Here is a 24,529-nt window from a genome sequence, read left to right on the forward strand (position 1 = left end):
CAGCAAGATCACCCCCATTACCTGGTAGATAAGGTCCATCTAATTTTACAGCAACTATCCCTTAGATGTCGAGCCTGAAAGTCTCTGCCGCTCATTGGTAAGGAGGATTAACCTCCTTAAAATAAAATTTCTCCCCAAATTTCTCTACGTTTTCCATGACTCCAGTCCTTATTCCTGCCTACTTTTTAACAAACTTAACAAAATTGAGAATTTCCAGAACCACTTTACAACTGCCTCTTTCTGCTGGAGGCCTGGCATTAACATGCTTCTGCCAATATTATTTGGCAGTTGTATTATTGGCGACGGTGCGCTGGTGGTTTTTCATAACACAAGCAAAGGCACCAATACCCGGCTCATATTCTGCATTGAGTAACTTAGTGTTTGGGGGCCTGAGGGCATGTTCTGAGATGACCATTCCAATGCTCACTACTGTTGAAACGTGGAGACAGGCGACTGCAGCTCTTGCTGGGGCCAATTTTGGGCATGCATCATAATGAAAGTAGTATAGCAAAAGCTCATTTGGCTGTATTTGTCCTCTGGATAACATGAGTGTAGTTCGTTCTGTACTCCTGTGACCAGGTTTCAGCAGACAGTGGGCTGAATCTTGCCGAGGTCGAAGAGCCAGTCCAGGCTGGGCCAAGATTGCAATAATATGGTTAGGATCCTCCAATATCCTTAGACCAGCACCTGGTTCAGCCTCTCAGCGTCTCCCGTCTGGCTTTTTCTCATAAATTTACCACAGGCAGGGTGCTTACAATGACCAGTTTTTAGTTAGGGAAAACCGAACCTATTTTTCGGTCCATAAAATATGGAGGAAAATGTGTCTGCGTCTTATGGAGCGAATATACACCAGGCCGTTACTACCGAAGAGAGAGGAGGACAGACATCCCAAGCCCCCCCTGCACTGTTTCTGAGACAGAAGACAGAGCAGCCGAATGGCTCAGGCCGAGTGAGGGGAAGATGGTCCCCACCCGTCTCCATGACACTGAAGGGCGGAAGTGACGTCAAAACGTCACTTCCGCCCAAAGCTCTTAAAGGGCCATTTTTTTAATTATTGCATTTTAAGGTAAATATGAGATCTGAAGCATATGAAAACTGTGTTCCAACCACACGTGAGGTATTGCCGCAACCGGTAGAGCAGTAGCGTTAATGCTAGCCCTAGACCCCTCTAACTCAAAACATGCAATCTGTAGAATTTGTTAAACGTTGTTTATGGCGATTAAGGGTAAAAGTTTGTCTCCATTCCACGAGCGGGTGAAATTTTGAAGCGTGAAAAAATTGGGCTAAATTTATTTTTTAAAAGCAAAAAAGTATTTTTTCCAACAAAAGTGTGCTTGTAGGACTGCTGCGCAAATACGGTGTGACAGAAAGTATCGCAATGACCACCATTTTATTCTCTAGGGTGTTAGAAAAAAAATGTATAATGTTTGGGGGTTCCAAGTAATTTTCTAGCAAAAAAACACTCTAACTTGTAAACAAGTGTTTTAGATGTAAACAAATCTAAAAAAAGAGGCTCAGTCCTCAACTGTTTAAATGAACTGTAGTGAGTTTCTGCAAAAAACACCAAGAAAAGCATGGGTGTGAACCAGGCCTAAGACGTTTAGTAGCAGCATGCTTTTCTGTATCACCTGTCATAATGGGGTTAGAAAAACTAAAATTAGCCCTTTATAGTACAAAAAGAGCAGATAACCGCTACTATAAGGGGTTAATTTATATATTCATGTATAATATATATATGCACACACACAAATGTGTGTCTTCATGGATATGATCATTTTAAATATAATGCACAATACTGGCAAGTTTACTTTAAAAGGAGAAATCCAGCCAAAGCTTGTTTGGCTGTACTTCTATGGATCACAGGAGTGCATTTGGTTTTGCACTTCTGTGACTCGTTTATGCCGACATGATATCAGTCCACGCACTACATCATCCCGGCAATGTAAGTTGGGATCCGCCAGGCTCCCGGCGATCCACTGAGAGCTTGAGATGGCCGCTCTGGCCCCTCCACAGCTCAGCACTTTAAAAAGCAAGGAGGGAGATGAGCAGAGAACTGATAGTCAGCAGCTCTCTGCTCACAGAGCTATGAAAACCGAGCGATCAGTGATATTCCATCGCTCAGTTTTCAGTGCAGAGGCACCAGGGAACAGATGCAGCATCAGACTGATGCTGAATCTACCCAAAGTATAAATATAAAAAAGAAGCTCTTCTCTTTCAAATGTAATGCCTTATATTATCTGGGTTCAGATGCTGATCTTCCCTGCACAGAGTTTTTAAAGTGTTTTTTTTTTTTGTTAATGTTATACTTACCCACTCTACAATGGTTTTGCACAGAGCAGTCCTGACTCTCCTCTTCTGGGGTCCTCCATGACGCTTCTGGCTCCTCCTGCCTTACAAGTGACCCAATAGCAAGCTGCAAAGCATAATATAAGGTGTCCCTATATAGCAAGGTAAAAAAACTACTGCCTTTAGAACCACTCACTTCCAGCCCAGACCTAAATGTCCCATGAGGCACTGACAGGTATGGACGGTGTACTGAGCTGTACGTGCGCTTCACTGTATTTCCTGCTTTTTAAACAAATAATGCATTCTGTATGCAGGCCAACTAATCAATTATGATTTTTACCGCTCTAGTTCAGCATTTACTTGGCATGAATATTTTACAAAAAAAAGTAGGCATTATTGTGCACAATTAAAAAAAATGTTTTTCCAAAAACAATTGTTTAGAAAACCACTATACAAATACTGACAAAAAATGCAAACACCATAATTTTATACTATAGGAAAAAAATTATATATATATGAAAAGGAAACTGAAAGGTAATTTTTAATAACATTCAATCACTATATGATTTGTGTTGCAACTGTATGAGCTATATTCTTTGCTATTTTTTCCCCATGAAAGTGAAGTTGCCCTTTCACCACTTGTCAACTGGGCCAATTCGGACACTCCATGCACAAATCTTTTTTTGCTAGAAAATTACCTAAAACCCCCAAATATAATATATAGGTTCTAGGTAATTTTCTAGCAAAAAAAAGTAGATTTGTGCATGAAGGAGGGTGTCCGAACTGGCACAGTTGGCAAGTGGTTAAAGGGCAACTTCACAAGGAAAAAAATGGCAAAGAATATAGCTCACACAGTTGCAACACACATATTGTGATTGACTTATTAAAAATTACCTTTCCTTTTAAATCTGCAGCCACTAATATGCTGAAATTGTAATGCAATATGGCTACCTGGAGGTGTCCTGTACACAGCATGCCTCCCAGAATAAGTAATTTCCTACTTATCCAATGGGCTCACTGACTTTCGCAGAAACCCCTCCCCGACCAGCCGCAGTTATACTGCTGAAGCGCGTGTTCGGCTGTTGCGATGACCGCTGGGCGATTGCTCCATACAGACAGAACGGAGATCTGTCAAAGTAAAAAGATAGATCTCCGTGCTGTCAGGGGTGAGGAGATTAATCTGTTGTTCAAAGTATGAACAAGATTGGTCTCCTTACCCAGGCAGTTCCATTCCCCCCACCCCCCCCCCCCCCCCCCATTAGAATCACTTCCTAGGAAACAGTTAACCCCTTCCCTGCCAGTGACATTTACACTGTAATCAGTGCATTTTTATGCACTGATTACACTGAAATCCTGCTGTACTGAATCCTTTAAGGCATTGATGGCTTACCCTGGCACCCCAGATGTTTTGGTACTACATTTCCCATGATGCTCAACTACACTGTAGCGTGCATGAGCATCATGGGAAATGTAGTTCCAAAACATCTGGGGTGCCAAGGTTCGCCATCACTGCTTTAAGGCATCAACACAGCGCTCTAGGAATATCTGTCTTCCAGGCAGATCAGGCCATTTTCCCCAATCTTTTACGGACTGGCAGATACCAATTGCTGCAACAGCTGGCTGAATAGCTGAACTGGCCAAAGAAAAGGAAGCCTTTTAATAAGGACTCCAATTTCTTTTCAGGGTTTTTCAAGCCCTGTGCGTTATCCACTGGACAAGTTAAGTTCTTGTTTAAGGAAGAGACTGCCGCATCTACAGCTGCCATGCTCCATTTTTTTAACATTTTCATCCATGGGATATAAAAGGGAAAGCCTCTTAGGAGGAACAATCCTGTCGGGATGTTCCCAATCAGCATACACCGCCTGTTCCAACAGGGGGTGTAGGGGGAAAGCGTGTGCGGCCTAAAGAGGCTTCAGGGATTCCAAAGAGGACCAGGGGGGCTCAGTCACCTCTGCAACAGGCAACGTAAAAGCAGGACAAACCATTTTGGTCAGAGTCAGCATCAAAAGCCTCTGCGACTGAGCAGTAGACATCAACTGGATATCTTGTCCAGACATCCTTGGTGATAAAGGATGCAGCAGCATAGGCACAGTGGATCAAATTGCCCGGAAGCCTCTGGTCCTTCAGGGGATACAACACTAGGGATACGACTAGATTCATTAGAAACTGACGACATAGGTGTGCCCTTCCCTGTAATGTTAGTCCCGCTCCGCTTTTTTAAAGACATTTACTAGCCACAAAAAAGTACTTGGGTGCAGTATTTTAACACCTCAGAAGGGAGACCCTTTAATAGGGCTCACCAAGCCCCTACGTAACAATCCTGCTAAGCACCTTTAGCCTGCCAAAACTTGGTGACTCACGTGACCTGGGTAAGGGGAAACTAACCGCTGCAAGTGCCTGTTCTGAGCCTGCTCTGTGTCCCACAGCTGTCTTCTGGGAGCACCGCATGCTTGGCCTATAATGCTTAAATAAGCTGTGTGTGTGCTGGAATGTTCTGTATGTGGTCCTGGCGAACAGGCGTGGCTGTATTCGCATATGACATGAATCTTCATGCGCCCAGATAAAGGCTGCTGCGTGTGTGTGGAGAAGCAGTGTGCTCCGACAACAAACTGCTGAGCACAGCAGCACTCTTGCACCCTGGTGAACCAAGGCGAAATGGTGCACCATCATACAGGTAAAAAACAGCCAGACAAGCAAAACAGGTACAATTTGAAAACACCCACAGCTAGCCCAAAACTCCCCTGTATGGTCACCACACACAGGTGTCCAGCCTCTAGCTAGCTTGACTGATTGTAACAGTCACTGGGACACCCCACAACAACAAAGTGGTTTCACTTACCCATCAAGGCGCAGGGCAGCTTATAAACCAAGAGTCCAAACCTTGGGGGGGCGTGGCTTGATGGTGGAGTGAGCGAATGTGTAAAGACAGCTCCAGCTCACGAACCGCATCCTACAGAGATCCTGGGTCCCTTCTCCTCTAGACCGGAAAACTACTCCCCACAGCCATGGGTACATTTCAGGCTGGCGTCCATGGTAAAATATGGGCCACCCGCGCCGACATACATGGCAGGACAACTCGCCCGATTCAGATGGCGTCGAGACACAGGCAGCGCAGCATGACACTCTGCAGCCATCCTCATCCGCTCCTCACAAACAGCCTGCAGCCCTGGTGACTAACTCTGCCCCTGTCCTGTTTGATACACAACCTGACTCCCTGCAATCCTAGGACACCCCCACCCCCCCATAGGAAAGCCAGGTCCCTGGTTCCCCTCTGTTGAGCCTACACTATTCACTATCATGCTGGCTATACAGGACTGCAACGCCTCCCTTTCTATGCAGATTGCATCTATCCATATGGGCTTTTCTCTATTGAAGATGTACAAAACCTGAGAGATAGAACAGGGGCCAATGAAGAATGTGTAGGCTCCCTAGAGGATATTTTGCATCCCTTATCTGCCACTGTGCAGGACCACACAGGTGAAATTGTGGCTCTCCGTGCAAAAACTGATGATTTGGAAAATCACTCGCGCAGGAACAGTCTCCAAAAAAAATTCTTGGTATGGATGCATCCTCCTTTTCCCATGTTATTGTGTGCGCACACTGTATCCTTCCACGTCCCCCCACTGCATGAGCCCCCCACATTCCATGATTGCACAGATAATTTTCAGGATAAGTTACCATTTTACATCTTGCCAGAGAGAAAGGCCATCTAAAAATAGGATTTTTTGTATTTGCCATAAAATCCTTCTCTGTAATTCACCGACTGACACAGCTCCTCTCTTTAGCCATTGGGTTGTTACGCCACCTTTAGGAGAGGACTAGGCATAACATGTTCACATGTAATGAAAAAACTCATAACTTAGTTCTGCCCAAGGGGCGATCCCTTAGGTAAAAACCCCTAAGCCTGTTATGCAGCTTCAGTACGTCAACATGCAGTATAACGTAAAGAAAAATAGGAGGGACAGGTGCTGTGTCAGTCGGTGAATTAAAGAGAAAAGGATTTTACGGCGAGTACAAAAAAAATCCTATTTTCTATTATATTCACCGACTGACAGCTCCTCTTTAGCCATTGGGACGTCCCCAAGCAGTGCCAAAACTAGGGGTGCAAAAACAGCATAAAACTTCATCCATCGCAAGTGGGAACTAGTATTAACTTCTCCCACCAAAAAACGACTGTGGGATAACCTAAATTTTGCACCCACAAAAAGCCAGGGTGCTCCTCAGAGACACTACCCTCAAACCGCACCAGAACTGCGGTAACAAAATGCAACAGTGCATTAAATGTACTGCGTTTTTACCCAAAAATAAACAGGAAAAAAATTGTATGTGCAATTGCAACTATACAGCTGCTTGCAAAACTTTGCGGCCAAAACAGGCATCAGCCAATGCACCGACATCTACCTTGTAGAATTTTTTTTAACGTGTGAACAGACGACCAAGTTGCCGCTTTACACACTTGAGCCAAGACCTTCTGATTGCTCTTTTGGAGTGGGCCGTGACCGGAAAGGGGGGCACCTGCCCCTTCAAGGCGTAGGCCTGTACTACAATCTGTCTGATCCACCTGGAAATGGTGGCCGACTAGACCGCCATGCCTTTCTTCCGACCAGCCACCGAAACAAGGAGTCCGACTTCCAAAAAGGGAGCTGTGGCAGATACACCCTCGGAGCCCAAATCATGTCCAGGGAATGGAGGGCCACCTTCTTAGGATGTGTCTGCTTCAGACACAAAGATGCTAACACAATGTCTTCATTGATTGTGAAATGCCGAAAGCACCTTCGGCAGAAAAGGTTGCGGAGGACGCAACACCGCCTTATCCTTGTGGATAACCAGTTAGGGCGACTTGCAGGACAAGGCTGCCAGCTCCGAAACCCTCTTGGCCGATGTAATGGCCACTAGAGAGACCACTTTCTGGGAAAGAGTCAACAGGGGAATCTCCGATATTCTCAAATGGCGGTTTTTGAAGCACCGATAAACAGCAGATTCAGATCCCACAGGGGTAACGGTGGACGCACTGGAGAAACTACATGTCGGACCCCTTGGACAAAAGTGCTCACTAGAGATGCCAGGGGGTCGCTGAAAAAAAGACAGTCAAAGCTGATATTTGTCCTTTAATGGTGCTCAAAGCCAATTTCTGGTCTACTCCTTGCTGAAGAAACAGGACCCTGGATATAGAAAAGGAGCGCAAATGCCATCCTTTCTCCTCTCACATGGAGATGTAGGCCTTCCAGGTACGATGATATCTCCCGAGAAGAAGATTTCCGTGCTCTCAGCATAGTTGGGATCAGAGTCCAAAAGACCCCTGTTCCTCAACACCTGGCTCTCAATAGCCATGCCGTTAAAAACAGCGATGGTAAAGCAGGATGGAGAATTGGACCTTAAGACAGGTCTTCTCGCAATGTCAGTCGCCAAGGGGCATCTGCCACCAGGCGCACTAGGTCTGCGTACCAGGGACGTTGGGGCCAATCTGGGGCAATCAGAATTACTGGAATCCCCTTGACCTCCACTCTGCAGAGCAGATGGGGTAACCGCTTCAGAGGAGGAAAGTCAGATAAGCTGGTACTGATCCCACGGAGCCACCAGCGCATCTGATGCGTCTGCCCACAGATCTCTTGTCCTGGACACGAATCTCGGCACCTTCCAGTTGAGATAGGAGGCCAGAAGATCCATGTCTGGTGTGCCCCACAGCAGGCACAGTAGCCTGAACACCTCTGGATGCAACGACCATTCTCCTGGGTCCAGCATCTGGCAACTTGGATAATCCGCCTGCCAGTTCTCCACTCCTGAGATGTAAATGGACAACAGGGCCGGTACATGTCACTCTGCCCATCGAAGGATGCGAGCGACCTCCCATGCAGCAGCTGAGCTTCTTGTTCCTCCTTGGTGATTGGCGTATGCCACAGCTGTGGCGTTGTCTGACTGGATCCTGATTGGATGCCCTCTCAGTCTTATTGACCATGTGGAGAGGCATAGCCTGATCGCTCTCAGTTTGAGCAGCTTGATCAGCAACTTGGATTCCTCCACCGACCAGAGGCCCTGGGTCGACTGAACTCCCATTACTCCACCCTAGCCTGATAGGCTGGCGTCCGTTGTGATCACCGTCTATTCTAGAGGTAGGATGACTTTCCGGACTGAAGTACCGGGGACCTCAGCCAGAGCAGGGATTCCCCGACTAACTGGCTCACCTGAATTTGCCGATCCAGGGACAACAGAGATTTGTCCCATTTTGACAATCTCCTTCTGCAGGACTCTGATGTGAAACTGGGTATATGGTACTGCCTCGAAGGAGGCCACCATGAGCCCCAGGACTCACATGCAGAAGCGTAGCGATGACCACCTGCGGTTCATCAGCAGTTTTACCGCAGCCCTGAGAGTCTGCAACTTGTCTGAAGGGAGAAACACTCGCTTCCATGGAGTCCAACAGTAAGCCTAGGTACTCCAACCGCTGATTCGGTACGATCACAGACTTAAGGTTCAACAGCCACCCAAATTCCTGCAGGGTCTGCATGGTGATCGCCACATCCTCCTAACTCTGAGGTGGAAGATGCTCTCAGGAGATCGTCTAGGTATGCCACGATCGTGATCCCGCGTTGCCACAGCAATGCCAAAACAGGAGCCAATACCTTGGTAAAGACTCGGGGGCTGATGACAAACCAAAGGGGAGAGCCACAAACTGGTAGTGGGCTTCCCCGACTGCAAATCGCAGAAACTTCTGATGCCGGAGGCATATGGGAATGTACAGGTACGCATCCTGGATGTCTAAGGATGCCAGGGAGTCCCCTTGATGGAGTGCAGCTACTACTGAGCGAACTGATTCCATTCTGAACTTCTGTACTTTCAAAGTAATTGAGGGCTTTTAGATCCAAGATTGGACGTACCCCTTCCTTCTTAGGGACTACAAACAGGTTTGAGTAGAACCCCTGGAAAAATTCTGATTCCAGAAGAGGTACCATCACCCCACGACTCAGCAGGTCCCTTACCGCCCCCCAAAAGGGCCTCCCGGCGTGCCGGGAGTACGGGTATGCTGGAAGGAAAGAATCTGTTTTATGCCCAAGAGAGGAACTATCTTGTAGCCGGAGGAAATCAGATCGCAGACCCATTGGTCAAACCGGGTGGGGCAAACCTTCATGTGTTAGCACGTTTGCTTGCAGGCTTGTGGTTCCAGGGACGCTTTGGTCCTTTAGAAGTCATCGGCTGGGGATGCTTGGTCGAAGCCCAGGGCGGACAAAAAAAAGCAGTTTGTGAGCGGAGAATGAGGGCCTTTGCCTACAGCATTGCTCCTTAGCCTTCCTGGCCTGTGGGAGTAGAGTACTCTTACTAGGGCTGCAACTAACGATTATTTTCATAATCGATTAATCGGGCGATTATTTTTTCGATTAATCGGATTAAAAAAAAGTAATATGCCATTTTTCCATTTATTTAAAAGTAATAATGAAAAAACTGAGCGTTACACTCAAACAGCAGAATAAATCACCAATGATGGGGTACTATTACCTGCAAAGAAAGTATGGTGAATGTCAGATTCCCTGCTTTATTCATGCATGTATGTGTATATATAAAGAGAATAATAAGACATAAGATACTTTTTCCCCCCCCCTCCTTTATTCCATAGAAAGTATACATTGAGGACAATATAAAAAAAAAAAAAGAATTATAATAAATATTGTTTATGTATAATATATGTGTAAAGGTAAAAAATAAAAAATAAACTGAAAAAGGGGAGAAATATATACACACACACACACACGTCCCCCCCAGTATAGATGACACATTCCTCCCCTCTCACATGGTGTCACTGCCCCACCTCCTCTCAGTGCTTCCCCCCCCCTCGGTGGTGTGGCGCGGAGCCCCAGTCCAGAACCGCCACACGTGACTCGGCCGACTCCTCCGTATGGACCGAAGCCGGGAGATGGATGCACGCATGTGCAGAGCACAACCTCCAAATCACGGCAGCGCTGGAAAGCGGCCCGGAGAAGGCTTGCCGCGCCTGCGGCGCGTCTATCGAAAGGCTGTTGGGTAGAGGGGGGGAGGAGGAGCCGTAAGCAGCGCAGGCGCGTTGCTGGCGGGACGTCAGCTGGGTGGAGAATGCAAGCAGGCGTAGCTGTGTGATCATGGATGTGGTGCATGCATAGGACACGGGAGGATACACAGGATTCTAACGGACTGCCAGGGGGGAAGGTGCGGACTAGGGGTGCAACAGATAAAAAAACCCACCGGATCGTTCCAATTTTCGGATCAGCAAAAAAAAAAAACACTATCCCCGCCCCCCACAGCTACATTGTTTAAATAAAATGTATAACACCATCTCCCCCCAATAAAATGCAGCTTATTACAAGCATAAAAACATAGTCAGCATATCACTGATGATTTGCGCCAAGCTCACCACCGATCAAAGTTCCTCCAAACAGACCGCTGTGATGAGTCCCGGGATGCCTATTGGCGCAAATCGTCAGTGATATGCTATGTTTTTATGCTTGTAATAACCTGCATTTTATTGGGGGGGAGAGATAGTGTTGTACCTTTTATTTAAATCAACAATGTGGCTGTGCCGAGCAAGTGGAAAGGCTTAGATAGTAGTTAGTTATTATCTAATCCTATCTAATAGATAGTAGTTATTAGGTTAGATTAGGTAATAAATGTAGTGGTACCTGCATAAAAAGTTTTGAATGAGGGCAGACAAGGCATCCAGCATGACTCCTCCAGAATTCCTTCACTTGGGCTGACACAGGCCGAACAACCGCCGGGTGTACCAAGATGGCCGCCAGCTCCAGAGCTAGGCCAAAGCCGCGGCCTTTCCTAAGGCCACGGACCGCTCCGTGGATGGCATGGTGCGGACCAACTAATCGATAATGAAAATCGTTGACAACGATTTTCATTATCGATTATTATCGATAATATCGATTAATCGTTTCAGCCCTAACTCTTACCACCTGTGGTATTTTTTAATGTCATCCAAAGAGGCTCCAAAGAGCCAGTCACCAAGGAAGGGAAGAGCCGTCAGGGCTCTTTTGGATGCCTGGTCGGCAGACCAGCATTTTAACCAAATCAGGCTGCTCAGCACCACTGCTGACACTGAAGCCCTGGATAACAGAGGAAGGGTATCCAGGGCCACGTCACAAACATACTTAAGGCCTTGCACTAGTTGGTCTGCTAGTTCTATGCAGACTGAAGAAGCCTGTTCTCCCAAATCACGGTGCAACAGTTTTGCCCAGTCAGTGTCTGCGACACAAGTGCGGATTGCCAGTACTGGTTGCATTGCTGACCCCACAACCGTAAACAAAGAACGAGCCACTGCCTCGGCCTTCCTGTCTGTGGGGTCCTTAAATGTAGGAGTCCCCTCCACTGGGATCGAGGTTACTTTGTTTAACCTGAATATTGGGTGGTCCACGACCGGAGGAGCCAACCATTTATTGAGAAGGCTCTCCTCAAAGGGGTAACGCACCACCATGTATTTGGGGACTGAAAAGGTCTTTTGCGGTCAACCCCATTCCTTGTAAATGAACTTGTCAAAATAAGTCCGATACGGGAACACCTTAGGTGAACGGGCTGGCTTACAAGACCCAAAAGGGACCACTACATCAGCAGAGGGATCTGCTGGCTCCTGAATCTTCAGGGTATCACGCACAGCTGTGATAAGTGCTCCAACAAGCGCTTTGTCGTGCACGGACCCAGATGGGGACTCATCCTCACTGTCCGAACGGTCCTGGTCAGAGTCATCTGAAACGACAGAACATGGGTAACCAGCCTCAGCAAGGCCCGAGTCTGTGCCAGAGCTCTCCCTGGAGGACTGTGGGGGCAGGGAACGCTTTCTATCACCTTTGCACCCACGCACGGCCTCCATCTTGGCAACAAAGGAATTGAGGACCGCCAACAAAGCATCCAGAGGCACTGCACAGTCTGCAGGCGAACCGTGTGCGATTGCCTGGATTTCAGGGGAAGAAACCAGTTTCTGAAGCCATGCTGACCCTACCTGATGGGGACTTAGGACAGTGATGGTCCCACCCTCCTAACTGCTGCTGGCTGAGAGGCTCTTTCCCGCAGGACTCACCACCCTGACTGGATCTGCGCTGTCCAGTTAGTAGTGCCTGTGTCCCTTGTCAGTTCCCAGGTGCATAGGAGATCACACTGCACTGTCTAGAGCTGCTGCCTATGGCGCTGAACTGGTCCACGTGTTCAGGATCCAAGAAAATGGCCGCCGAGCATCCAGTATAAAGGACATAAACCAACCCAGGGAAAATAGCCGCCAAGCTACAGGAAAGCATGCTGCTCCATGCCCTCACCTAAGATGGCCGAACACTGTATACCAGAGGGACAGTGGCAGAGAAATGGCGGTGAACAGCGCTGCAGCTATCGACAATCACAGCCTCCAGGCACCCCCCAGGGAGAGAATCACATCAGCGCACAGCCAGCACAGACCCCCCCAGGTGAGAGCCCCCCCGGAAAGCCTCTACATCCGACACACAAACACCGCTCAGCAGCCTCATGTAGCATCCCCCACGAAGGGGGGGGGGGGGGGGGGGAGATGGGGACAGGGAGAGAAGAGGGAGGTGAGGGACAACCGAATCAAGCTCCCAGGGAATGCCCAGCTGCTCGGCCCCACAGAGGCAGGGAGAGCTGTACTTACCAGTCCTGTAGAGCTGGGAGACATTCCATCACAGACCCACTCGCCGATCAGTACGGGGTGGCTCTTGGCCCGGTACACTGACGCAGACATCAGTAGCCTGGCCATATGTGTGCCCCAGAGGATTAACGCACACGGACCACCTCTGGAGCTGAGGTACGTTGTGGCCGAACCAGCACGTAGCTCGCTGGCCAGGCTGGGGAGAATACAAGGATAAGGGTATCCAGCTGGCAACCAGCCGGCTGTTGATAGCAGATCACAGGATCCTTAGTCTTGCACAAAAAAAACATGGACCGATGGGCCTGCAGGGTTCCTAGGTCCTTCTTCACTAGGCAAAATAAAACTGAAGCTGCATGGCAGACTGAGGGGTTGTTACCCAAGTTCTGAGTTTTTTCATTACATGTTAACATGTTATGCCTAGTCCTCTCCTAAAGATGGCGTAACAACCCAATGGCTAAAGAGAGGAGCGGTCTCAGTCGGTGAATATAAGCTAAATACAAACGGCAATACCATCTCAGTCTACCCTGACTTTACAGCAGACGTCCAATGACAACGCATATCCTTTGCAGCGGTGAAAGTCTGCCTATGCACTGAAGCGCTCTATGCTATGCTTTTCCCACTAAGCTGCGTGTTATCCATGATGTCAAAGCTCACTTCTACACCAACCCTAAAGAAGCCATGGCGTGGCTAAGCAATCATTATGGAGCTCAGCCTTAGTGCAGGGCTGTTTGATTACAGGTTGCCAAGTTCCCTGCACACACCTCTATGCTACTTCATTGCAATTCCACTACCCTTTGCCTCCATAGACAGATGGAGGGCATGCTTACCTTGCCATTAAAATGTTGTCTATGCGCCTCAGGATGACTGTTGCCCCTCCCCCTGATGTTTACGGAACTACTTTTTTTTTTTTTTGCTTTCTATTTTTTTACTGAACTGGTATTTTAACATATCCAGCCTTCCCAGACTGGACCTATTTAAAATCCTCGTGATCAAGCTCCCTCTGCTGCAGACGGTATATCGTCACTCAGCTATATCAATCACCTCCGACCATATCAAGTTTGCTGACGACAACTGTGGTAGGTCTCATCAGTAACAATGATGAAACGCTCTACAGAGTAAGTGGAACAACTGGTTAAATGGTGTAGTACAAACAACCTGTTCCTAAATGTAAACTAAACAAAGGAGGTTGTGATGGATTTCAGGAGAAATTCTGTTGATCACGCCCCACTGACCATCGACAGCTTGACTGTTGAGTGAGTAAGCAGTAATTCCTAGGAGTGCACATATCAGAGGATCTTACCTGGACATCACATCACCAATCAAGGTGGCACAACAGCACCTATATTTTCTCCGCCACCTTAAAAAAGCCAGTCTCCCTCCACCCATCCTTACTACATTCTATAGGGGAACCATTGAAAATGTGCCGACAAGCTGCATCATTGTCTGGTATGGGAACTGCAGTTCTGCTGACCCAAGACCCTGCTGTGGCTAGGGAAGATAGCTGAAAAGATTATTGGTGTCTCTCCCCTCCATCCTGGACATTTTCCATACACTATGCTCCAGCAAAGCTACCAGTATCGCGAGGGATCCTACCCATCCCTCCCAGTCTTTTCAGCACTTGTCATCAGGTAGAAGGTACCGGAGTATCAAAACCAGGACTGTCGGACTGTTCAACAGTTTTCCCCCAGGCTCTGAGAGCCCTCAACTCCAATCCTCGCAAACCTCTTCTACAACCTATAAATTGTGTCCAGGAACGTTTCACGTCCCCTCCTTTTTAATCTTGAATATGCACTAGACACTTTTATAAACACTTGCTGCTACAAAGACTTTTGGAAACATAGTATATGTACACTTACGTAGTTCCCAGATGTGTAGTTTTTTTATTGGTGTTTTTATTCTTTGTATATTTATTTATAATTATGTTTAATTTGTATGTAGCACCCTGGCCCTGTGAGATACAACATTTCGTTCTACTGTATGTTCTTTACGTTTAGTAGAATGACAAAGCTTGACTTGACTTTTTCTTGTACCTTGGTTTTTCATGTGTATTTGTGCTTCTGTTACCCTGAATAGTGCCTTACACTTGCCATTATACGACTATGCTCTTCTATATGCTGGGTGGCATGGCATGGCATGCAATGTTGTCTCTACTGTCTGCCACTAGAATTATCCATTATGTACTGTCCGACTTACCATGGTCAGACCGCTAAAGATAATTCCCTGGAATACTAGAGGGTTGAACTTGCACCAAAACATGGCCCCCAAATCGGCTCTGGCAGCGAGTGCCCCCTATAGCTCTTAAAGCGGCCGACCCTGAATAGGGTTCCTGCTTAGGAAATCTGCCACCCTGTTTAGATCCCCTTTTAGGGGGACTGCTGATAGCAACAAATGCCTTTCTGCCCACCGAAGGATTTCCCAGGCCAGTACTTGAAGCAACCTGCTCCTTGTACCCCCCTGCCTGTTTAAATAGGCCACCATATGCCACTGTGTGATCCCAAGATTTTAGAAGAAAAGCATGCAGACAACTGAAATGCAGCCTTGCCCACTGGACAGCCGGCATTGTTGAGGTTAGAACCCCCAAAGCTGACATAACCTGTCTTACCATCAGACATTGACTGGTCTGCAGCAAAGACACTGCACCGTGAATCTTGTCCTTGTCTAAGGGAAGAAAGATCCTTTGATCCAGAAATTGATTAGATAACCTAAAAACCGAATCTCCTGGGATGGATTTAGGGAAGACTTTTGGAGGTTCAAAATCCACCCCAGATAGCCTACGGCACCTGGTATTCCCAGGCGGTCTCCCATCCAGGTACTAACCAGGCCCGACCCTGCTTAGCATCCGAGATCAGATGAGATCGGGCGCATTCAGGGTGATGTGGCCGTAGGAGTCATTGAGATTTCTCAGCGTGTGTAGGACCGAAGAGAATTCCGCCTCTACCTTTCGGTTTCGGGGCAGACCAATTTTTCCTTCTCCCCTGCAACTTGCTGTCTTGATCCTGAGTTTGGGGTCGAAAAAGACGTTTTGGCACTTGCTTTTTCTTTTTGACCGGGAAGGATCTCTATCGGCTGTCCTGTCAAGATTATTATCAAGGTCAGGGCCGAAAAGGTCACCCTGAAAAGGGAATCCCACACAGCTTGCTCTTTGATGCTGAATCACCTGGCCAGGTTTTAAGCCATAAGGCTCTTCTTGCAGCATTAAAGCTGCTGACCTGGCTGACATCTTAATTGCTTCAGCTGAGGCATCTGCAATCTAAGCAACTGCAGAAATCAGGGTAGGAAAATAAGCTACGATTTCCTGTTTGGGAGAATCTGCCGCTGTATGCAACTTTAGCTGGTTAACCCAGTATTCCAAATTCCTGGCTACACAAGTTGTGGCCATTGCTGGCTTTAAATTGCTCATAGTTGATTGCCATGATCTCTTCAGCAAAAGATCCATGCGTTTGTCCATTGGATCCGTCAAAACTCCCATGTCTTCAAAAGACAGGTCCGTGGACCTTGAGACCTGGAAGAAGGCGGCATCCAGCCTGGGCACCTTGTTCCACACTGCAGCAGGGTCCTCCTCGAAAGGAAAACGCCTCTTGTGGGCTTTGGGAAAAAAAAGGGCCTTCTCTCCGGATCTTGCCATTCTTTAATGGTCTCAGGGCTCGTCCAACCCAGCATACATGCGGTCATGGAGTGATAATTCCCTTCTTTACTCAGGCCAAGCGTAGCATGAATAGCCTTAAGGAGCCCATCTACCTCTTCAAGGGACAGTCTGAATTTAGAGGGGACTACCTCAGTCTCCTCAATCTCCTCTTCCGAATCTTTAACGGAAAGAGCAGGGGACTGCTTTTCCCGATCTGAAGGGTCTTCAGGCAGAGATTCCAACACTGGGATAGAGAACGACCCCTGGGAGGACTCTGAAGTGGAAGGCTGACTAGCAGCTGGGTTCACTAGTGAGTCACGAAAAGTCTGAATCGTGGCGTATAGCTCCTTTACAGAGGCAACTAGATCCTCACATACAGAGGCTGATTCCTCTTTAACTAAAGAAGTAATGCAGGCACTGCATAGGGTTTTCTTCCAACTTTCTCCCAGTATGGCCCTGCAAGAAGGACATCTCTTTGGGTAAGAGCTTTTAGCCTATGAAGAAAAGACAAAAAGGAAAAAAACCAGGGGACCCTTAGTGAGACCTAGTCTCTGCTTTGATAAGGATCACCACACAGGTGCACTAAGAAGAAACCAGTCAGCCCCTAGTGTAGAGGTCGACCGATATGGGTTTTTCTCTGGCCGATGCCGATATTTAGAAATCATGGCGGCCGATAGCCGATATATGATGCCGATTTTTTTTTGGGCCGATATGTTAGGCCGATTTTATTTATTTTTTTTTTTCCTTTTTTATTTATTATTATTTTTATTTTTTTAATCCCCCTTGATCTAACACACCTTTCCCACTGGGGCGTTTTTCAGGCGCTTTTGGGCTAAAAATAGCGCCTGTAAAGTGCCTGCAAAACGGCTCCCCTGCAGTCTGTGTGAAAGCCCGAGTGCTTTCACACTGAGGCGATGTGCTGGCAGGATCTTAAAAAAAAAGTCCTGCAAGCAGCACGTTTGGAGTGATGTGTACCGCTCCTCCACCACTCCTGCCCATTGATATGAATGGGCACCACTGCCGAAGCGCATGCAATGCGATTTGGCAGCAGTGCTTCATGGGCACATTTAACCTCTTCCTTGGCCGCTAGCTGGGTTATATTTGCCCCACTAGCAGCCAAATAGCACCGCTAAAATGACGGTAAAGAGCCGCTAAAACTTGCGTTTTACCATCAACGCCTGCCCGCTCCAGTGTGAAAGCAGCCTTCATAAGTGATACAGAAAATTTCTTACATTTAAACATAACAAACCTCCAATCAGTTTACTTGTATGTATGATTTAGATAAAAAAAAAAAAAAAAACCTATATATTAAATAAAAACAGGTAGTCAAAACTTTTGGACGAAAAAAAAAAAAAATGGGCTAACTTTACTGTTTTTATTTTATTTTTTAAATAGTGCATTTGAAAGACCTCTGTGCAAATGCCGTGTGACATAAAATATTGCAACAACCGCTATTTTATTCCCTAGGATCTCTGCTAAAAAAATATATATAATTTTTGGGGGGTCTAAGTGATTTTCTGGCAGAAAATACAGGATTTTTACTTGTAAGCAACAAGTGTCAGAAAAGATTTAGTCTTTAAATGGTTAAACTGAGAACTTCTACACACTGAGATGACTTCATTCATTCAAGTGTAAACATTGTATCTTTCTGTTCTTTTCTTGGCAGCCTGCCCAGAGAGGAGGAAAGAGTTTCTATGGCAACTTACACTGACTTCTATACAGAAGTCATTTCAAAGTCCCGCTGTAGTTCTAAATCGGCTTTTTATCAGCACAATCGGCCGATGCCAAATATTTGAAAAACGGCAAATATCGGCCGATATATCGGTCGACCTCTACTCTAGTGCCCAGACAGGCCCCTTGCCACCAGGGGGGAAAGGAAAAAAAAAAAAAAAGACCAAAAGCCAGAGATAGGAGGAAAAGGCAGACTTTAACTGCTGCCTCCTACCTGGACTTTGCTGGTGCCTGTGCCTGTCCCCACTGCTGCAGACGCGGACTCCTCCATAGCAGGTGTGCAGTATTCCACTTGTGGCTTCACACGCCGCCTCCGGACTCCCATAGGCACCAGCTCCTGTCCTCTCTCCTCCCCCCTGCTTCCACGCTGGAAATTACATTTTCGCCGACTCAGTGACACGCTTTGTCGTCTCCGGCGCAACTGCCGAAAGAACATGGCGGCGCACACGCGCTACCGTGGGCCACCGAATCTTCGGCTCTCTCCCAGCACTAAGAGGGGAAGAGGAGCCCGCTTGCTACCGCTGCCAAGGCCTGGGTAGGTCGGGAGGACAGCAGGTACCTAGAGGAGGAAAAAGGGGAAGGAAGCCTTGTCCCTCAGGAGCACCCAAGAGACCTTGACTCCCTCCCAAAAAGATGTTCCCTCCGGGCCGGAGGAAACACAATAACTGAGGTGTGGTAGGGAGGTGCCTCCCTTTAAAGTTTGGAGGAAGAAGGCGTTTCCTAAGGAGGAGGGAGGAGTCACTATCTCTCAGGTGCTGTCCTGAAAGATGCCTTGGGAAAATAGGCCTGGTCCCTAAAGAGGAAGTAAACCCCGTACTTTTATAGAACAATGATCCTGGAATGTATTGGTAAGCCATACACATTTAATATGACAAAAACGAGGTTGTAAAATACCCAATTTCACTTTTTTAAATTTTTCTTCTGGGTATTGGCCGCGCTATTACTACTGATTGATGAATCTTTTATGGATGTTATTTCCGCCCTTACTCAGTTTTCCTGTCCAAGTCTAAACCGGGCCTCTAGCTCGATTGCCGTTACTACGGCAACCAAGCTAAGCCATTGATGGCAGCAAATCACTCTGTACTGCTCTGGTTCACTCACCGTTTGACATCTTTTACAGAAGAGGGAGAACCAGGAAGGAAACAGAACAGCATCGCGAGGCTTCTTTCTCTGCCGGTTTCAATGACACCAGTGCTGCCTATCTGTGCCCAGTGAACACCAGTGCAGCAGAAAAATTACTTATACACATTTACTGACAAACTACGAAAAACGTTTTGCTTTTTTCAAAATTTCTGGTCTTTTTTAGGAAAAATAAACCCAAGAGAGATTAAATACCACCAAAACAAAGCTCTGTGTGAAGAAAATAATTTCACATGGTTACAGTGTAGCATAACCACACGCAATTTTCATGCAAAGTTTGACAGCCCTGAAAGCTGAAAAATTACCTGGACAGAAAGGGGGTGCAAGTGCCCTGTATTTAGGTGGTTAACAGACAAAGCTTTTCTTTAACCTTTATGGCTCCCAGCAGCTCTAAGTGGGCTTTAAAAGCTAACTACCTTTGAAAAATGCACTTTTTTGCAAATAAGCCTGCAAAGAATTGCAACTGCAATTAGTAGATTCTGGGTGCAGCGTACAAGCTCCTGCACTCTTCCCTCCAGCTCCTGGTCTGTACCAAGGTACAGATTGACAGAGCTGGTAGGGCCAACCAATGGATTGTGTGTGGTAATTGTGTTCCATTGAGAACTACAAGTCCATCTGCTGGCAGATGGGACTTGCAGTTCATTCACAAGTTCGTTAATGACTGACATGGCTGTGCAGGCAGAGCCCCAAACAGCTCCACATAATTCAAAGTTGACATCTGCCACAGGAGAACCACCCGCACGTGTTAAGTGGTTGTGTCTGCTCGCAACTATGGTACATCTAGCACTCTAAATGTGGGTGTACCATGGGCTAGCTAAATAGTGAAGTAAAGCTGCCCATAAATTGCTTGATTCCCCCATCAACGCAGTTAAGTGTTGATGGGGCAAGCTTCCTGCAGCGCTGTTGGATCGACTTGAATACAATCAGCCTGCCCACACATGGATCGAATCTCAACTGACGTCTGCTGAACGTCGATCCATGCGTTGGCCAAGTTTAGTTTCCAATGCCTAGGGGGCAGAGCGGCTTCTGTATAATGTGACTGCTATGATTGTCTCTCACAGGTGTCATGATCGGGAGCCCTTCCTGCTTGCCCCCGATCAGAGACCAAGAGGCAACAGCTTGGTCAGTGTCCTGGGGACAGGCAGTGCAAAAGCACTCAGCACACCACCACAGGCAGTCATGGACCCGTACAGTGGATGGATGCTAAAATTCACGATATCTGCCACCTCGTAAATGTGCCGAGTTAGATAAGAAGCAATAGACTTATAGCTACTACAGTGGTCATGAGTTTAACTGGCCATACATGGATTGAAATTCAGCTGGTTCGGCAAGAACCAGTTGAATTTAGATCCATGTATGGTCATTTCAGTTCATGAGAACGCTATTGACTTTTCATGAGCAGGCTTGTTGGTATAATTTCACTAGTCAGCAAATGCAGCCAAATAGCTGTAGTGATCACTGTATTTTGACGGGGGGAGGAGGATTTCTTTATCCAACTGAATTGTGTGGATGGTGAAAATCTGTTTAGTCAAAAAATAAATTTAAAAAAGTCATATTGCAAGTGTTTATATGGTGGCGCTGCTGTCAACGCTATAATTACACTGGCAAAAGCATTAAATGTAATTTGCATTAACTCCCCAATGAGCCCTATAAACACATGCATCCCAACCAGGACCAATTCTTTCTGAATTAGCAGGCATAGATGAACCTCATTTTAAAATACCCAAGGCCAGGGGTAGGCAACCTGGAGCCCTCTAGCTGTTGCAGAACTACTACCATCATGCCTCTGGGAGTAATTGTAACTGCCAACCTTGCAATACCTCATGAGAAATTTAGTTGAACAGCTGGAGGGCCTTAGGTTGCCTACCCCTGCCCTACGTCATCCACCTAACCTCCATATTATCGTAAACTCACTGTTAACCTACAGCTATCTTTGTTGCTGTACGCATGTGCACTATATGATTGTGTAAACTCATAATAGCGGGGGAGTACTCTGGAGCAGAGTTAAATATCAGGAATCCAGACAGTCCACAGCTGTCTGCTATGCAAGTCTACATCTGAGTTCTTTTATACAGTATAGAGATTTCCCTTAGGAAATTTTAGAGAAGTCCACTCTAAAAAACAATTTTAAACACATACCATCAGCTGTTGGAGGAGTTTCTCTAAACCGATTTTGGTTGCAACATTTCTATTATAGCCTTCACATTGAATAAGAATGGAAGTCTGAGCTCCTCTAGGCCATTTAACAAAAGTAGTGAATAACATCTAAGAAAATGTAAGGTGTGAGAAGGTTACCCACAGGCAAGCCAGCATGTGTTTTATTTCAAGTAAACAAACTTGACCTTAAAAATAACTTCTAAACATTAGGTTGACTCAAAGTACAACAATTACCTCATTAGGTTTCTGAAGACAAACATTACTTATAAGAACTGCAGACAAATAGCTCATGCTGAAAAGATCAGCATGTTTAGAACACAAGGAATAACTACTCACCAAATCACATGAGCAGGAAAAAAATCTTTCTGGGGCAGATATGAACAGTGTACTATGTGCCGGGCCCACATTGTTGCTAGAGTTACATTTCCCAGTTTTGAAAAAAAATTGCAGGTATAAACTGCAATTTAAATTTACTTGTATAAATTCAAAATAAATTGTAACATGATAAATCCATCACCTGACTATAGCTGTCAAATGCCATCCCATTTAGTTTGAAATCGAAATGAAAGACAAACATTTGTGTAAAGATATAAAAAAAAAAAAAAAAAAACGATTTCCCTTTTTTTAATGTGAACACATTGCCTCTGGTTCTAAGCTGCATAATAGCTGGGAGGAGAAGCATTACACTGAGCTTCCTAGCTAATGGCTGCACGATGGGCAGGTGCGTGTATCAGGACAAGTCTGATTGTTGGAGTAGAGTAGAGCTAGAGAACTCACAGTGTGTGGTGTTCTCCCGCCCAGTGTGTGGTGTTCTCCCGCCCAGTGTGTGGTGTTCTCCCGCCCAGTGTGTGGTGTTCTCCCGCCCAGTGTGTGGTCAGTTTTTTTATAAGAGGGACTGGCAGGATTCACCAGGGACTTCACAAAACGGAAGTGATGCAAAGTGAACAGGACACTTTCATACAAGTACATGGTACAGCAGGCACACAGGTATATGAAATGTTGGGTTACACACACCATATAAAGCTGCAGTGCTTTATAGGTGCATCTAGCTTTCTCTTAGTCCACTAGCAGGTTCAACTGGGTACAAACCCAATTCCAAAAATAAGTTGAAACTCAGTGTAAAATCTACATAACATAATGCAATGATTAAATCCTGTAAACTCATATTTTATTCAAAATTTAAAATAATCAAAATATGTAAACAGAGAAACTGGATTCTAACTGCTCAACAATCCTGGGTCGTCTGTCGTATTTTTCATTTCAAGATGCCTCAATATTTTCAATTGGCGAAAAGTCTTGACTGCAGGCAGGCCAGTTAAGCACCTGGACTCTTATACTACGAAACCATGCTGTTGTCATAAATGCAGTATGTGGTTTAGCATTGTCCTGAAATATGCAAGGCTTTCCCTGAAAGACCTAATCTGGATGGGAACATATGCTGCTCTAAAACCTGGATATATCTTTTAACATTGATGGTACCTTTCAAGATGTGCAGGCTTGCCTATTCCATTTACACTAATGTGCCGATAAGCTGGAAGGTCCCTCTCCTCTTAGTACTAGGACATGGCACCTATGGTTGCCAAAAAGAATGTCAAATATGAATTTATCTGAGCACAGAACAGTTTTCTACTTTGCAACAGACTATTTTAAATGTGCTTTGGCTCAGAAAATATGGCAGCATTTCTAAATCATGTTCAGATATGGCTTCTTTGCAAGATAGAGCGTTTAACCACTTGCCGCCCGCCCTATAACAGAAACACGGCGGCAAAGTGGTTTCAAAATCCTGACCAGACGTCATATGACATGATCAGGATTTTGAGCCGCTGCACGCCCCTGGTGATGCGCATCGCGGCGATCGTTGTTGCGGGGTGTCAGTCTGACACCCCGCAACTACGATCTCGGTAAAGAGTCTCCGGAGACTCTTTATAAGTCTCTTAGAGACTCAGACTCTAAGTCTCAGACGAAGACTTTACCACGTGATCAGCCGTGTCCAATCACGGCGGATCACAGTAAATAGGAAGAGCCGGTGATTGGCTTTTCCTCGCTCGCGTCTGTCAGACGCGAGTAGAGGAGAGCCAATCGGCCGCTCCCCTGACCGGGGGGGGTCTGGGCTGATCGATTATCAGCGCAGCCCCCCCCCCGGAGATGCCCACACTGGACCACCAGGGTCGCCACCAGACCACCAGGGATGCCCAGAACAGGGTATGCCACCCTAGTCCACAATGGATGCCAGTCAGTGCCCACAATGAATGCCAGTCAGTGCCCACAATGAATGCCAGTCAGTGCCCACAATGAATGCCAGTCAGTGCCCACAATGAATGCCAGTCAGTGCCCACAATGAATGCCAGTCAGTGCCCACAATGAATGCCTGCCAGTGCCCACAATGCCTGCCAGTGCCCACAATGCCTGCCAGTGCCCACAATGCCTGCCAGTGCCCACAATGAATGCCAGTGCCCACAATAAATGCCAGTGCCCACAATAAATGCCAGTGCCCACAATGAATGCCAGTGCCCACAATGAATGCCAGTCAGTGCCCACAGTCAGTGCCCACAATGAATGCCAGTCAGTGCCCACAATGGGCATCACTGATTGGCATGCATTATTTGGCACTGATTGGCATCCTTTAGTACAGTATAATACAATGCAATGCCGCCCCATCTGGTGCCGCCCCATCAGGTAAAATCTTGAGGGCTGAATATGGCCTTCGGTACAGTTTGGAGACCCTTGCTTTAGACTGGAAAACAATTCTTAGTTGTCTAGAATGTATAAAAGATTACAATGGATATGGAATTGTTGAAATTATTTGTATACTTTATGCTAGACACTTATGATGGCCACATGCTTTATTTTGTCTGATTGATATGCAAAAAATAGCCATAATCCCTTCCGATCGGCATGCACTATTTAGATCAGATTTGATTAAACTCAGTCGATTAGTCAGGGTGAAATGTTGATCAGTTTTCATCAGTCAG

At 46.5% G+C, this 24,529-nt stretch overlaps 1 protein-coding gene and 1 non-coding gene across 6 annotated transcripts in view; both read right to left on the reverse strand.

The window, feature by feature from the left end:
* Positions 1-24,529, reverse strand: part of ELAVL2 (ELAV like RNA binding protein 2) — a 355,320-nt gene that overhangs the window by 282,821 nt on the left and 47,970 nt on the right. The gene's annotated exons all lie outside the window — the stretch shown is intronic.
* On the reverse strand, positions 15,673-15,791 carry LOC143976493 (5S ribosomal RNA). Its single transcript, XR_013272799.1, has one exon. It is a non-coding gene; the product is annotated as a 5S ribosomal RNA (ribosomal RNA).

Source organism: Lithobates pipiens, unplaced genomic scaffold (genome assembly GCF_037356315.1).
Source record: "Lithobates pipiens isolate NorthernLeopardFrog02 unplaced genomic scaffold, aLitPip1_a1.2 Scaffold_13, whole genome shotgun sequence".
NCBI lineage: Eukaryota > Metazoa > Chordata > Amphibia > Anura > Ranidae > Lithobates > Lithobates pipiens.